Source organism: Phalacrocorax carbo, chromosome 6, assembly GCF_963921805.1.
Source record: "Phalacrocorax carbo chromosome 6, bPhaCar2.1, whole genome shotgun sequence".
In the NCBI taxonomy this organism is placed as follows: domain Eukaryota; kingdom Metazoa; phylum Chordata; class Aves; order Suliformes; family Phalacrocoracidae; genus Phalacrocorax; species Phalacrocorax carbo.
Genome location: NC_087518.1, coordinates 44,440,590 through 44,457,889, shown reverse-complemented (window position 1 = coordinate 44,457,889; position 17,300 = coordinate 44,440,590). Strand labels below are relative to the sequence as shown.

Here is a 17,300-nt window from a genome sequence, read left to right as displayed (position 1 = left end):
AACGTTATAGAAAGCACATTTATAGTCCATAACACAGGTGGGATCCTCCTTTTTTAGAAGACTCTTGTGCAACTACTTACAAGAAATATATCCCCCAATTAAAAAACAACAAAAAAAGGCAGATGTGGGTCATTACTACTACATTTTTAAAGACTTTCCCAGAAAGGTATGCCTGGATGTCTTCTTGTTACTTCCCCCCCACTTTCTTTTGAGAGTTTTCTGAGATATAAAAAACTCCCACAAAATCCTGTACCAGGTTATTTTGCAGGAAAAGAAGTCCTAATGCCCAAAGGTAAATAGTACAGGAAATGTACTCTATAATTTAATCAAGGGCTATAGATCTTGGACTTTTCAGCAACAGGAGTACACTGAGCAACATAAGACAAGATTGACAGCACTAAGAAAGATGCACATACCCAGGTCAAACAAAAAGCCAAACGGAGCTCTGTCATCAGCAGAGTGCAACTAAATCTAACCAGACACAGAATTCAGACTTGGCTAATGTGAATTGACTAACAGAATTCCACCTTATGCAGGGCAAAACATATTCTGATTACAGGCCATTGGTGCTTGCAGGTTCTAAATTTAGGTATCATTAAGGCCAGGTGAATCATTAAGTGAACTAACCTGAATTTTATCCATATCAAAGATTTGTACTGTCCACAAATATATACCTGTCTGATTTAAACCATGTATTCACTCTCATTACTTTGTCTTTTGCATATCACCGTTCACTAATTAAAATTTCTGCAGAATCACAGTACTCATCAACAATGCAGTCTGGGTTTTAAAATGCTGTGCAATGGCGCAAACTGAAAAATCAATTACTTAGGCTCCAGTACCTGAACAGAAGTTACTGGCACACTAGAAACCAAGCCTATTTTAGAGGAGATGTAACACGAAAGATTCCCTTGTTTACAAGCTTGTTTCTGCAAAGTACTAAGCAATCCCAATGAGCAGGTGAACATCTGAATATATGTTGAAGACTAAACTTCCAGTGATGTCCTAGATTTCACCAACTACACAAGTGAGATGAAAGTTGCACACACAGACACACAGAGGGTCTCCTGGATGCAGCAAAGATCTAAAATATTTTTATAAACTGTCTTTGATTATACAGTCTCAACAAGGCCTGTAAATTGAGAAAGCAATCAGAAATAACCAACAAATGAGTGTACTTCCGTACAGCAAAGAAAACCAATTAAAAATCTAAGTTAAATGTTGATCTCCCTTGTACACTGCTCTCCTGAAACTCCTGGAACACTTAAAACAATGTATATTATATCCAGGGATCATATAATCTAATCTGAAATAAAAACTCTGTTACAATGAAAAACAATTGTTTAGCCAGCCGAGTTCAAAGCCAAAAGGTAAAGAATACCTAATCCAATTAAATTGAGAGGGAATTTAGGAATGCAAAATTTAATTACTCTACTTGGAAGGTAGCCAGGACCACTGGGTTAAGCACCCATGCCCTTGTGAAAGGACCATGGGAAATCAAATAACTACCAGTGGTCAGGCCTGCGGCTCTATTTCTCCTTTGAGCAGGGCACCCTGGGCAGCCACGTGCCCTCTAGCTAAGCCCCAGGTAAAAACGTCAGCTCCTGAATGGCAGTGTTTCCAGCAGTGCCTTGGGAGCTTCCTCATGACGCCCAGCATTAAGTAGGCCTGGCCTTGCCCAGTTTGTGAAATCAGACAGGCTCTCAGTACAATATGATGAGACTGCAGATGATGCCCAACTAAAGCCATTCAGATAAATACACATTCAACGAAGTTACTGCCCATGTGTCACTTCAACATTTTGCCTTGTTTTGGTTTGGTTGCTTTGGGTTTTTTTTTCAATTCCACAGATTATATAGCAGGCAGCAATAATATTAGTTTTGGAAGACATGATGTTTGTCTTACCCACTCAAATTAAGTAATGAAAATAATGAGAGCGTTACAAAAACCAGAGATGATTAAGAACTTGACAACCATTCTATCCATTTCTCTGCCAAGGAGGATTTGTTCTTAACATTCTTCTGCTGTTCTTCAGAATTTTAAAATGATGCCAGCAGTTAAGACTCACATCTCCTTCCTTCAGAGACATTCATACATTCAGACTGATTTGGAGGAAGAAGTAGAACCCAAGAACAGAGGTTGCGCCAGCTTCATATCATTATTCCGAGTTAACTGCTAAGAGATTATCTTGAGCAATTACTCCTGTCCCTTACTGCGCACACATTACAAATACCTGTAATCCTCATATAGCTCAACTCTATCAGTGCTAAACCAATCTATCCCCTTCAGGTAAGATCTAATGGTAAAATCACATACCACTGGCTTTATAACCCAGACTATCACAGTTTCCATTATTCAATATTGGTTATTATTTTGTACTTACACAGTCAGGGAGATGTGATTTTATTGCTTGCAAATCATTCTTACATTAGTCTTATGCTGTTAAAACTTCACTCTGCTTTTCCAGATAAGCTTTTTGCTTTCTGCATATTTAAATAGTAACTCTAATTATCCCTACTTGATTGCCCTCCTCTTGCAAAGCTTTTCTGCAATATCATCTGCACTGAATTCTTCATCCTGCTTAGATTCTTAAAAGCCCAAGATACATCACATTCGTTAATTTTAAAACAGCACAGAGGTGGGGTTTGTTTGTTTGTTTTAAAAACATGCATCCTGGGTTCCATCTTCAGATATATTTTTTCCACACAACAAGCAAGAAGGCCAGATTCCGGATTATGACACTGGTAATAGTACAAAATAGTGCCTAGAAATAGTCAATGAAAAAAGACTACCGACATATCAGATCAGGGAAGAAAAGCTGGATTCCTTGTCTAAAAAATACTGCTTTTGCAAACTATGCTTATGAGCTTTCACAGAATGGTAGGTGTTGGAAGGGACCTCTGGAGATTACCTTGTCCAACCCCTCTGCTTCAGCAGGCACACCGAGAGCAGGGGGAACAGGGATGCATCCAGGTGGGGTTTGAATGTCTCCAGGGAAGGGGACTCCACCACCTCCCTGGGCAGCCTGTGCCACTGCTCTGGCACCCTCACAGGAAAGAAGTTTTGCCTCATATTCAGGTGGAACTTCCTGCGTTCCAGTTTGTGCCCATTGCCCCTTGTCCTGTCATTGGGCACCACTGAAAAAAGTCTGGCTCCATCCTCTTGACACCCACCCTTTAGATATTTATAAGCATTGATAAGATCCCACCTTGGTCTTCTCTATCTGGGCTTAACAAACCCCAGCGTCTCAGCCTTTTCTCATAAGAGAGATGCTCCTGTCCCCTGATCATCTTGGTAACTCTCCACTGGACTCTCTCCAGTAGTTCCCTCTCTCTCTTGAACTGAGGAATCCAGAACTGGATGCAGTACTCCAGATGTGGCCTCACACGGGTGGAATAGAGGGGGGAGGATAACCTCCCTTGACATGCCGGCCACACTCCTTTTAATGCACCCCAGGATACCGTTGGCCTTCTGGGCCACAAGGGCACGTTGCCAGCTCGTGGTCAACTCGCTGTCCACCAGCACTCCCAGGTCCTTCTCAGCAGAGCTGCTTTCCAGCAGGTCAACCCCAGCCTGTACTGGTGTATGCGGTTGTTCCTCCCCAGGTGCAGGACCTTGCACTTGCTTTTGTGGAATTCCATGAGGTTCCCCTTGGCCCAGCTCTCCAGCCTGTCCAGGTCTCGCTGGGTGGCAGCACAACCTTCTGGTGTATCAGCCACTCCTCCCAGTTTTGTATCATCGACAAACCTTCTGGATTAATTTCCAATCACAGTCACATAAAATACTACACTTCTATTTTGTAGATGTACAGAAGCTACATGTGGCTACATAGTAGCTAAAATTCATTATATTCAATGCATTAACTCTGGTAATCCATTCAAAGAAATGCACATTACAGTAGCCCAAAACACAACAATAACATTCTTACAAGAATTTTATTAGCCTTTTCGGTCATTTTTGTAGAGATTTTCCTATTTTCATTACTGACAAGGTATTCTGGTTTAATTATAATGGTGTTTGGTAACATCACGTGTTGTTAAAAGTTGCTGGACATTTCCCCTTATGAATTCTCATTTTAGCTTCTTATAACTTTATCAAACCAAAGTACATCTATTAGAGCTGCAATCTTCCACACCACATAGCAAAAGCAATGATACACACAGTTCAATCTCCAAGACCTTGTCCTGCTGCTCTGCGGCATACAATCACCCCTTCCTCCTCCTGCCATGCTCACTAAGCAACAAAGTTTCCTGAAGACAGTGACTGCCTTTATCTGCAGTGCTGATTTTGATCCTCCAGCACAGATCTGTTCTTTTGCACTAAGACCTTACATGGGAAGAAAACTTACTAGGTGACTGCATACACGATTTGCATTCAGTTATCTTCCATCTGGACAATATTAATTTTAGCATTTCTTTACTGATGTGCTTGGCTCTGTTAACAGTAACTTACATTTTTATGTACGTGCGCAATAACATACCGGAGAAAGAGGCAACACAGGCGTACTGCAACAGTGGAACCCGGCTTGCAAGCTGCATTCTTTCAGCACCTACTGCTGCAAAAGTTACTTTAGCAATATGCGGCAACAGTCTGGCAGAAGTGACGCTCTCTCTAACAAGACTGGCAGAGGACAGGAAAGAAAAACAGGAGGTCCAATTGTAACTGTGACTTTCAGGTCTGTTTGTGTCAAAACAGTATCAAAAAGTGTTTGGAAAGATAAAACAGTCTTGAGGCCCTGAATGCTCACAGAGGGCTTCTATTATTATAAGCAATGGACTACTTTCTTAAATAAAACAAACACACAAAGGCACACTAGTCCATCTTTGAGCCAAAGACTTTCCTTGGGAAACGTGACATTCAGCCAAAGGAAAAAAAAAGCTTCTCTTTTATCTTTCAGCCCCTCTCCACAAATTATACACCACTGAAGACTGACTGTACTCTATCTACCACCACCTCAAATGCACAACAAAGTACCATGCTCACTCCTGAGCCAGCTGGTTTCACGTACAGCACTGACAAGAAAGCAGGGCGGCAGGGTGCTTGTCCTACAAGTTCTGGCAAGTCAATCGACAGGGCTGACCTGAGCAAACTGACCAACTGGGAATAAAACTGCTGCTGCGCACATCCGGCACCAGGCTACACTGAGAAGCAGCCTGGTTAAAGAAGGCAAGACTGTTTGCCAGATTAGTTTCCCGCAAGGACGCTAGCTCGAAATCTTGTAACTGCCCAAGATGATGACAGAGGGGTTGCGAGGGCAAGTTCAGAACACCTGCAGTACAGCCTCTGGTTCAAATAGACAAGAAAGGACATCTGTCTATGTTCTGGACGGGGTTTTATTTTCCTTTTATTTTCTCCAGATTGATGACTTTGAACGGAACACATGCCTTCAGACCCACAGCAGAAGTGTCCCGTTGTGATTTATGCTTTGCTCTGCTATAATGCTGTAGCTCTGATAAGAGCAGAAGCAAGCGTATCGGTTCTGTCGCTGGGTCCACCCGCAGGGACTGAACCTGCACTGGAGTCAGCACCATGAGGCTAGGGACGGCCTCCCATCAGAGCCGAACGGCTCCGAAACAACGCAAGGAGAAAAACCGAGACAGATCCACGGTGACCTTCACAAAAATCTTCACAAAGGTGGCCACAATTTAAGAGAAAGCTATACTGGCAGCAAATGTATTAACAGGTTGAAGACCTTCTCAAAGCAAATACTTCATATTAATAAAAGCCTTTAATTTTTTTTTTTCCATCAAGACTTAGCCTTCCAATCAGGGCTGAAGTGTAACTGAAGAACAACTGATACTACCAGAGCATAAGCAAACACAGGGGAGGATGCCTAGCCTTTTAGCAACAAAGTAACCCTCTGCCAGTCTATTTGAGACCAAAACACAAGAATATTCAGGATATTGTTGGAAGAACAATTGTTTGAAGCTCAGTAAGTAATTCCCAGATTTTTATATGTGCAGTAATTTGATTCTATTTTTATCCATTCAAGAACATTTGGATTAACAGATTGAAAGAGTTCATTCACGGCTTTCTATGTATATGACTGTTACAAACCCTCCCCACTGCTGCCCATATAACTAACCAAATCAAGGCGAAAGTTATATTTACATGTTCTTGACAATATTTAAAAATCATCATTAACATCTGTGACTTCATCTTATTTTACTTGTGAGGCCAAAGTTGTATCCTGAATGCCATTTCTATTGAAAATGAGTGCCAAATATTACCAAGTTCCAATTTTACTGTCTATTTAAAAATACCCTGACAGCACTCAAGCAAATTAAGTTTAAAATTAAACTTAGAGCAAAGCCTTTGCATGCCACCATAATATTTCGGGCAACAATTTCAAGAAAGGAAGGGCAGAAAACAGACTGCGCATATACTATAGCTCAAAAGATTCCTCATGTGAAATGGCATAGTTTTTCCTTTCTTCACATTAAAGGGCTAAGTCTTCTGCTGAATATATTTACATGCATAATGAAACTTTTCCAGTGGTTCTTTTTGAATGACTATACATGCCTTAACTCTGCATAACACTAATAGTGTACACATATATACAATTCCACAGATAAATGTATGCACTCTTGCACACAGTATCCATGCAAAAAGAATTAATGGAAGTTTTTGGCTGGACGCTACCACTGTAAACATGCTAAATGTGTATAGTGCTTATGGCTGGGTTCATTAACTAAAAATGTTGTCTGCACAACTCACATAAGAATGGATGACATGTAAAATGCTAATTTACAGGCTCAGTTCTTTTCAATTTACCATCAGGGTCTCTCTCCACTGGGAAGTTCAGTGGTCACTTACTACAACCCTCACAGAATAACTTGAGCCGAGATGTCACTCAGCACCTGGAGATAAAACTCTGCAGGCAGTCTTCTCCAAGAAAATGGAGTGAGAAACCAAACACATATTCTGACATGTTATAATGGAAAAATGGTATCCCAAAAGCCAGAGTCCACTGTGGCTGACAAACATCACATCTCCCAAGAGATGAGGCATTATACTCAGAGTAGCAGCCAATGTCATTGCAGATAACTCTTCTCACAACTTGAACTGTTGATCACCTTTTTCTTCTTCAGCCCTTTTCCTAAAATCCCTAGCTCTAGAGCATCTGCAGAGATCTGCTCACATGCAGTCTGAAAGCTACTAGGAACTCCCACACTGAGCATGGAATTTCACTTTATCAATTAAATTTGGACCTCATATCTTCATTACAGGTTGATGCAGCACTTGATAAAACAGATACAATTAAGAGATTAACTTCAAAACCACATTATTTTTCCAAACTCAAACACTAGCACCGGTACAGCCATCATTCCCTAAAACATCCCAGGACTTCACTCTACCATAGCTGCACCAGCTGTCTCTTCTTCAAATATCTATGACACCCAACTACTTCAGAGACTATAAATAGTATTTTATTTATTTTACAAGGTATTATACTTACAAATACTTACATTATTTATGCCCTTAAAATTTCTCAGCAGCTTCATCAGTTGTTTCGTTTCCCTTTCATGGATGCAGCACTGTGCTGTATCTAACTTTCCACAGGCCCTCACCACTCTGCAAGAGGGGTCCCTACCCCTCAGCGTACAAACTATTTTGGTTTCAATGACCTGTTCTATACAGGGTAAGGTTTTGGTAGAAACTCAACGCCTTTAAATTCTTTTCTGTAACCTCTGTGTTAGTTTATCAGAGCAGTCATTAAGTCTGGGCACTTTGAGGCTGATGGGTATATCTAAGCTAGCCCACTGCGAGCTAATTGCATTCAATTTAACGTTCTCCAAGCACTGGCAGTCCTCATTCAAGCCAAGTGTGAAAGTTTTTAAATTAGCTTTCACAGTTTGATTCACAGACAGCAAATGCAAAATGGCACAGGATTAATTTTTTCCCAACAACTCGGTGCAACAAAATAGCCCAAAGGCTATTTTAGTTCATTTGCTTTAACTATTAGGGAAGATTCACAACACAGAGTGTGCTCCAACAGAGACAAAAGCTCCAGAGGACTTTCAAAGCTTAATACTGCCCCTATTAATTAAAGTACCATACATTTGTACAGCCTTTCCACTTTGTCACTAGATGTTAAAATGGAAGTCTAGACCATTTAAGACAGGCCACACTGATTATTGCTTAACAGATGAACATATCAAAACATTTGTCTCATTTTTATTATGGATCACATTTTTAATATCTAACAAACCCTGGTAACGGAGTGTAAAATAGTCTATATAGAAATCCATGTTTCCTTGGGAAAGCACAAACCTTGACTTCATATGTAACCAGACAGTGTCTCTTTTGATTGGTCTGCCTGTATTTGCCAAGATACAAGTTAAAAAGGAAGCCAGAATACTGAATCACCTTTTGTAAAAATGATTTCGTAACTGACACCAAACAATGGCACAGCAGGATGGAAATTCTGCTTTCTTGGCACTTCTTATTTTCCCAGCAATCACCACGAGGCACATACACTGAGTTTACATGGTCAACTTTACGAACATGCGAAGTCTCTTCACAAAACTTTCAAGTATGCAAATTTCCCTTTGAGCAAGTAGAGTGTGTGTATGAGCTGCTTGATTGCCAAATAGAAAATTTCAATACATACAAACCTGATTAAATACTTTATGCTCAGTCTTCGGAAGAAAAATATTCCTCCAATCAAGAGGCAAACTAAAATCTCCGTTAACAACTTAGCTCATTTCATCCAATGACGATACATATCAGAATATTAGACAAATCCTAAAATCCTAAATCCTCATTCTTACAATGTGGTTCATGCATACTAGGCTGCACAACCACAGCCTTAAGTATCAGAAGAAATAACATACAGTGAGATCAAAGTCAGCTAACTCCAGCGTGAGTCTTTCCATTATCTTCAGAAGTTTTTACATAAGGTCTGTAACTTATGACGACTCTTTAATTCAAATTATTTCTAATACTCTAATAACTAATAATTCTAATCTAATAACTGTATCAATACTGGTAACACATCACAGATGGGAACTATCTTAAGGTATAAACATTATTTATAGTGAACTATTAAAAATAAATTTATAGGGGTTTTTTTTGCACACACAGATGGACTCCATCTTCAAACTGCAGATTCCAGATTTGATACAGCCCAGGATATGCAGGTCACAAACTATGAAGTCAAAGGCCCGTCTGTAAATGTCAAAAAGTTATGTCACTGAGGTGAATATAATTTAGGCACGTCTTGATAGGATTCAGAATACTAATGACAAACATCAATATAGTTTTACAAGTATTTTCTATTTTGTACTAAGAAGTTACTTGCATTACAGTTACCATAAATATCATCTTATTTCGTAAATAAGAAGCCTCCTTCACAGTAGATTTGCAAGCAAAGGACATCAGGAAATCTGTATTTGTTAAAATTTGAAAAACAGAAACCACATTGTTTATTTAGTGAAGCATATTTACAGGATATTTTTAAAAAAATTAAAAATCTTGCAGCTCTTTCTTCAGACCAATTCCAGTGCTGTGCAAAGCCCCAGACAAGTCAATGAAACTCAGCACACGTGTCACTGTCAGCTGGCAGTTGGAGGCAAGAGAACCCTCACAAACAGGATCACCACAAGACCACACAGAAGAGCCATAAACTAGCTTAGTTTCAGCTACATTAAAATTTGATGAGTTTGCATTTTAAATCTCCAGTTCCAGGAAGAATCATCTACACATAGGTCTAGGTAATAGGACTGCAGCTCGTGTGAATATAACTAAGACAGACCCTGAACTAGCCAAGATAAGGTTGTGAAGAGTGAGCACTGACAGTGGTGGGCAGGCTTGCATAGTCTCCTTGAGACCCGAGCTGTCACAGTTGGCCCATGAGCAGTACTCCTGCTGCCTAGATTAAAGTTAACTTTCATACAGCTACAAAGGCCAGAACTGCAGCTATAAACAGTAATAAAGAGTAATTTGGATACATCCTTACATGCATTTTATGACATCTTTTCTGATGATGCTAATGTAACACAATACTTAGATGAAATTTCATTGATTAGAACGTATCAGAAAAATCTAAGATAACACATGCAAAACACATAACTGAGAAAAGATTATTTTAAAAATTCCCTACTTTGCTAATGCCTTTAGATCACTATATTTTGTGTGTAACTACATACAATAGAAATCCTTAAGACAATCACCCTTAAGACAAATTACACTCTTAAGTATAATCCAGCCCACTACATATAGAACTTCTTCAGTACAACTCAGATGTTCTCTGAATTAACTTCCAAAACTTGTAAAGCTTTATTGGCTCAGATGGTAAATAACTACAGGTTATTTGATAGCTAAACGTGTCAGAAACTGCAAAAGAGATACAATCCAATTGTTACTGAAAGTAATGAATACACTTCTGGTCACTTCGTGTCAGGTGCTAACAGACATCAGAATCACTAAACAACACATTCACATGAGACATCATATGTTTGTGAATATTTATGCTTAAGAAACTTTGAATTCTATCCAAATGTAAATGCCACAGTGTAACCAATCAGTCATGATCATGAAAGTCTTCCAGAGTATTATCATTCCTAAAACAAACTAAGATTGTGAAAAAATCAGGTTTTGGTGAAAGTGAATTATTAATAGTTTACTGGCAATTCCAGAGCAGGGGACAAAGCATTCAGTGGGAATGGAAAACGGCTCCAGTATAAACAAGCCCATGTAGGATGACTGTGTAACACTTTGCAATAGTAAGCAGTAAATGTACAGGCTATCCAGCTAAGTGATACAGAACATAATCTGACGCATTTTTGAATGTCACAATCCTGGTATCTAAGGAAGGCATATAAATGACAGAAGCAGCATGGTGAAATTTCTTATGGATGTTTTGAAAGTCTCACCTAGTGCATTTCAACTTTTGGAAATGCATATGTATTTTAATTTTGAGAAACTAATTAATGCTGATCTCTACTGAACACATGAAAATATGTATGTGCTGATGAAAGATACTCCCCCTAAAAATACTGATTCCATCTGAAAAGGGACATGCACTCTGGACAAGCACAAAACACAGGCATTCCCTGTCTATGGTTCCTGATAAAACACACAACTGCAAGCATCTGCAAAGGACAGATTGCTGCCCCCCAGCACAGACATTAGGTTTAGTTGGAGGAAAAGAACATGCAGTTTCAGCATGATTTTGGTTATTCTTTGGGAATCTCAGTGGGCAAAACCAATCCCTGATATTAATGACTGAGGACCAAAGCAACTTGTTTGCATTTGAAAGCCATTATGAAGTGCACTAAAGGCAGCAAACACAATATACAGTATACATTCCATCTATTTTGGTATTATTTTCCTTCACCCGCTTACTATACTCATTTTATCTTTGGATCCTTAACCTCTATAGATGGGCTTTGATTTTTCTTCTCTCTATGCACAGTAAGATAGGGACCTTGTTTGTGGCATGCACCTCTGCTGAAAACATGCAATATCAATGGGCAAGTGCATTCAGATCTATCTTCAGACAGTAACCCCTGTTCAAAATTATTTCTCACCAAAATGGCTTATAGAATTTTTCTTTTGTACTATCTACCAATTGAACTTAAATTATAATCTATAGACAAAAGACTGCTTTTGAGCTGCATACTGACTGCCCCAAGGGCACCAGGGAAAATTCTAGGACCATCAAGTGTGTTTCTTTAACAGAGAAGAGGGAGGACTGCTGAGGATGAAGAAGGTAACATATGAGAAGGTGCTGCAGGTCTGGTGTCCTCAAAGTGCCTCAAATTAACAGCTGGCAGAAAATTGTTGGGGTTTCCCACGTAACTCCTTACCAACATAATACATTCCCATCTACAGGTTTATAGTGTTAATCAAAACTCTAACATCTCCTTTTAAATGCATTTTAGCTGTTTCAAAATAACACAACATTGATACTTCAAACTTTTTTTTTCCCTGTTCTGAAAAAGTGCGGCTCATATCCTTTCCAAAGCTTTTTCCCCCATGTCCAACCAGAAAGCTCACTCCTGGCCTAAGACAAAGCTAGGACTCTGTCCAAACACACCATAAAATCTCATTCCTTTCTTTCTCACCTTCAGTCACAATGCATCCCATTTCCTCCCTAATGTCCTCTCTTTCAAAAAGTTTCTCACATCTTCTAACAGACGTGTCTTCTCTGCTGTTAAACCAGAGAGACCCAACAAAAAACAGTCCGGCACGTGTAGGAGGCAGGTAAGGCTTGCCATTTCAACAGCAATGAGCTGCTCATGGAAATGCAGCCTCAGTTGTTAAAAAGATACCCGATACAAAGAAATATTGAGCACAATCAGGTCCTGCCAAAGCATGAACTACTAGCAGTACTTTCATTTAATTACATGCATACATATTTATTTCAGTACCTAGTTTTAAAATAAACATCTGAAACACCAGTTCAGCGCATATATATATACATATTTTTATAGTATTGACTAAAAAAGCAGACAAACTGACACGAGCAAAAGTTACAGTAGTTTTCACAGCAATGCAGTTTCTTGAAATAAAGTAAGGCTACTTGCTAGGAAGTGATACCATTTTACCTTTTTGCATTTGGCAGGAATTGATACTACAAGTGACATTAGATACAGGAAAGAGACCTTGCAGAGGGAAAAACTGCTAAACACAGGCCCAAATAAGCAGCAAACCAATATCACTGTTTCAATACATTACTTTATATACTGACTAGGTGGTCTCTGTATGTGCGTGTGTATATGCGTAAAAGCCTGTATCTACTTAAGATAGTCTTCAAGTGGCAATTTGAAGAACTGAAGAAAGAGTTAACATGCAAATTGTCACTCAGTTTAATGTAGTTTCTGATCTGTAACAGCATGGAACAAACAACTTCAAAACAGCTATGCTGGTGCAACAGAGCTGTGCCAATTTACATTGGATCCAGGATCTGTCCCAGTGTATAGTTCCTTCATTCACTCCATTAAATCAGGTTTGCCAGCAGCTACATTGTACTAATGGGTGCATACAGCTATTCTGCACCTGTCGATTGCCAAGGCATCTGTGCAAACACAATGAAATGGAACGAAGTAAAGCAAAGAACCCTACCGTTAAAAATAAGCCTAAATCAATACAAATAAAACTTAAGCTCTTGGCATGTATGGCTGACTTCTTGCTAAGTATAAAGGGTATCAAGGTATGTTTTTAGCCCAATACTGTCTAACAATGTTTAAATAAATCAGTTTATATCTTACCAAATAATATTCTTTGCATTTAACTGTCCTAATGCAAAACAAAGTAAATCTTCAAGTGGCAAATGCTCAAGATGAATGGACATGCTGAGTTTCAGAGAAGTTTGGTTTTCTCTCAAGGAACTACAGAGCTACTTCTGTTTCCTCACAAGGTTCAGTGCTATTTTGTTTTGATGCCTCAGAGAGAATCACCAGTCCTGGTAGAAAATCTTCCGTTCTGCTTTGTGTTACTCCTGTTTCTGAGACAACCAGTACAAAGCAACAGTACAAATCCAAGAAGTCGAATTTCCATGAGATGTTACACTTGCATGAGTAGCTGTTATTGCCAGCTGCAGCAGCCAGAATATCAATTTACTCACTGCACAAATTTTAGAAAGCATGATATGGAAGTGAAGGCAGCCTTATCATGACCTGCTTGTTTTCATTTCAGAAAGCTGCTTGCTCTTACCTTCTCTAACTATCTACTAAAACCTTTCTTTAATTGCAGTTCATCTTGAAAATTAATCATCATAAATTCAAAAACATTTTCTTGCAAATCTGTCAGGTTTGTAGTGCTCTTCCATTTATTACAAGATCACATGATGCATCAGAGCTCTGTATTTGAGCCTGACATACTTTCATTTTGTTTTGATACCACATTCAAAAATTATTCCTATCAATCTTTCACTGGAGCCAAAGCTTAACTGTCTTGTTCACTGAAACATTACAGGCCAAGTCACACAGATGAATAAAAGCATTTGCAAGCTTAACATCTGCATTAGCAGTTGCAAACATTTGCAAAAGTTTCCTGTAGAAAAGGTCTATACAAGAGAATCACAGAAGTGAATGAAGTCCACAGTCAGAACCAAAGCCAATTATTCCTGATCAGTTTGGTCATCAGATCACGCTCAAAGTTAAGGGATTTCATAAACAAGCTGATCTTTAAATAGAATTTTGGAAGTGTTTACAGTTCAGACTTCCAAAAAGTATTACAACTTCCATGCATTTCCAGGACTCAGCTTGTGCATTGCTTAAGATCCATGATTTTCTGCATCATTTGCTAGAGAGGAGTAAAAAAACCCAAACAAACAGACCATATACTTACATTCCCCATAATGCATCATTTTCTCTCTAAACAGTGGCAGCAAACAGGCACATCCAATACTGTATTACTTTCTTCTCTCATTCATGACGATGTCACACACAGGTTCTTTGATTCTGAAAAAGAAGCATTTCCCAGGTTCTAAGGATAGAGGTACCCCAACCAATCCATCATGCTTTGTGTGCTAACGATACACTCATGCATAAGAGGCACCAGAAGCAGTCAGAGGGAGCAGGCATGAAAAGGAGTGAATCAACTGTCAAGGGTTGTGATCTGAAGGACTGCAAGGCTGTGATTAGAATTTTCAATCAGGACTTCCACAATTCATCGTGCTACAAGGGAAGGGTGGGGGACACATATTTCTTCATCAGCCCTTTCTGCTACTGGCATAGCAAGTTCTAGGGCGCTAAAGAGAAAAAAGGAAATCTTAATGTCTTCCATTTATGAGTGGGTATGTTTGAATGTGGGAGTGGAGAGTAAAAGATTTTCTGGGACTGCACAGCTACTACTTTTTGTCTGCACACTCAAAACAAAAACAAGATTATTTGCAGCACAGCCTTTTAGCTAATGAAAAAGAAAACACAGCTGCTCTTCTGTCTCCTGTTGTAGGAATACTTAGACACACCTGAGCGATAAGTAGACCTGGAAACCTTTGACTGTTGTCTTTAGGGATATGAAAAAGAAATCCTTCAGAGTTTGCTAACAAACCCTGTGAAACTTCAGAAAATAAAAAGGCAGACCTCTTCACAAGGACGGTATTCTCACAATCTGCATGAAATCACCTGCAGCACTTGACAGGTCGCATATAGTCACATTTTCAAAATGTAAAATGGACCAGTGAGTTGACTGAGCGCGTAAGTTCAGAGTAATCAAACATGTGGTCTCACTTTGTTTTTCTTACGGTATTTGCTTGCCATGGTACTATGGCTACTGCCTTGCTGAAGAAAAAGACAACCCCACAACTTACCAGCCTCAAACAGGACTCAGAACCCTGCTACAGCCTCCCTACTGAAACCACGAGGAAGTCATAAAAGCTCTTCAAATGTTTTGCTGCTTGTTCCCCTCCCTTTCTCACCTATGAAATCGTAACTGTCTCACTGAATACAAATTTTGCAAGAACTCATTCACAAAGGGGATTGCTGCCTCAGAGAGCAAGCCTTCAAAAAAATACCAGCCCAGCAATTAGGAACTGGGTACTGGTGACTTGAATAAAGTGCCACAAGCAACGAGCAGTCTGTCTGTATCAATGTCACCACAGAGTCTTTGTCTCAAAATCTAGATCCAAGTGACAGCCCAGGCAGATTAGACATTTATTGAAATATATGAATGAAGCATTATTTTAAAAGGCAATTTTCATGTTAAACTATGAATAATGAACAGTAAAGACAGTTCTTATTTGCATAATTAATGTTTCAGTTATTGATATTCCTTCAGAGGGTCACTAGCCTTTTTTCTCCAAGTTAATTAATTAATAAAGCAACTCGTTTTATGTAGGTAATTGTAACCACTTTAATACTCAAAGGCATGTAAAATATCTGGCACTTTTTTTAATGTTGCAACCCTAGTGACACAATGATCATTTGCATAAATGTAAACACTCAATGGGTCCATTTAACTCCTGACTGGAAAGAAATCCTTTGAAACGAAGAGGAAAGAAATACATAAATTATGGAAAAACACGGCAATATGGGCAAGACCACCTTTTGTCCTTACATCACAACAATCATGTTTTCCTTAATGCAAATCTCAGCTTTGGGACAATATACTGCTTATGGTGTAAATCTGTCTTCACATTTTGCTGAAGATTGCTCTGAGGAGATAGAATAATTTAGGAAAGAAGAGACGTTTATGGGGAAAAAAATAGAAACTAAAAATCTGTTAGTGAGCAGAAAGCTTTAAACGCTCAACATTTCACAGGTAATGCAGAACTTTTCCTTTTTCCATTAAGAAATACAGAAAGAAATCCTGCAAATAGAAGCCTGATGCTACAACAACCTGTTACAGAACGACTTTTTGCCCATGGTTAAGTCTTACTCATGTCAGGTGAGATGATTACTTTGCTCAGTAGCCAGACCCTGCAGCAGATCAAGCATCATGCAAAATTCAACCTGGAAAGGTCTACTTGAAGAAAATAGGAAAGCTAAGAGGTTATAGCAGTTCTGAAAGCTTTTCTCCCCTCCCTCTTCAGAGCCAGTACTGAGCAACCAGGTTCTTAATATTGTACGGAACACCTTGATCCATAAATTAGTTTAACAGCTACACAGCCTGTCTGTGAGCTCATCTCACAAGCCAATTATACAACTTCTTGTTTGTAAATCTTGGTCTTGCTCCATGCATAATCCACCCAAAACACTACTGCAAAAGCCATTTTAGTGGCCTCTCATCATGTCTCTCCTTGATGCACGAGACTGAATACTGGGATTATCATTTTTATCACACGTAATATTCTTAAATCACAAATAACTTGTACTCATCCCATTTCTGACCCTTCCTATCTACAACATTACACTTTTCTGCCAAAAAAGCGTCTTCATGGGAAGGAGCGGGGTGCAGTCCAGGCTGCCCTCCTAAAACAGGGCCACACAGTTCTCCAAAGCCAATTCTTAGTTGTTAAAATTTCACATTGAAAACACCTTTTATTGTGTGGTTTAATGGAAGAGAAAGAAAGGGATAGAAGATGTTGGTATCTGAGCACTGACACCACTGACTAGTCAATAACTGAAGTCCCATCATTCTGGTATTTCCTCATCAGAAAACTATTGTATCTACTATCAGGCATTCAGAGAGAGAGGTTTTGGGGGTTTTCTGCTTTATGCAGTGCCTAGCACCACTGAGAGAACCTGAGGGGAAGGAGGGCCCCAATCCACCTCCACAGTTCTGGAAATGGGATGGCAACATTGATAATAAATGCTATTATTTGTTTTATCACTCATCTGCATCATACCAGCTGCTAAAACCTTGCAAATACTCCAGACATCATCGAGAGCCACTGCAACCTGTTTTCA

At 39.3% G+C, this 17,300-nt stretch overlaps 1 protein-coding gene across 9 annotated transcripts in view; it reads right to left on the bottom strand.

The window, feature by feature from the left end:
- The window catches only part of DAB1 (DAB adaptor protein 1), a 477,466-nt gene that overhangs the window by 131,237 nt on the left and 328,929 nt on the right, over positions 1-17,300 (bottom strand). For 7 of the 9 annotated variants that reach the window (XM_064455005.1, XM_064455003.1, XM_064455002.1 and 4 more), the window contains one exon: positions 14,299-14,411. The exons of 1 other annotated variant lie outside the window; for it this stretch is intronic. The gene's annotated coding sequence lies outside the window, so the exon portion shown is untranslated. Of the gene's footprint in view, positions 1-13,217; positions 13,454-14,298; positions 14,412-17,300 lie in introns of all 9 variants that reach the window. One more of the 9 variants, XM_064455001.1, reaches the window with a different exon arrangement.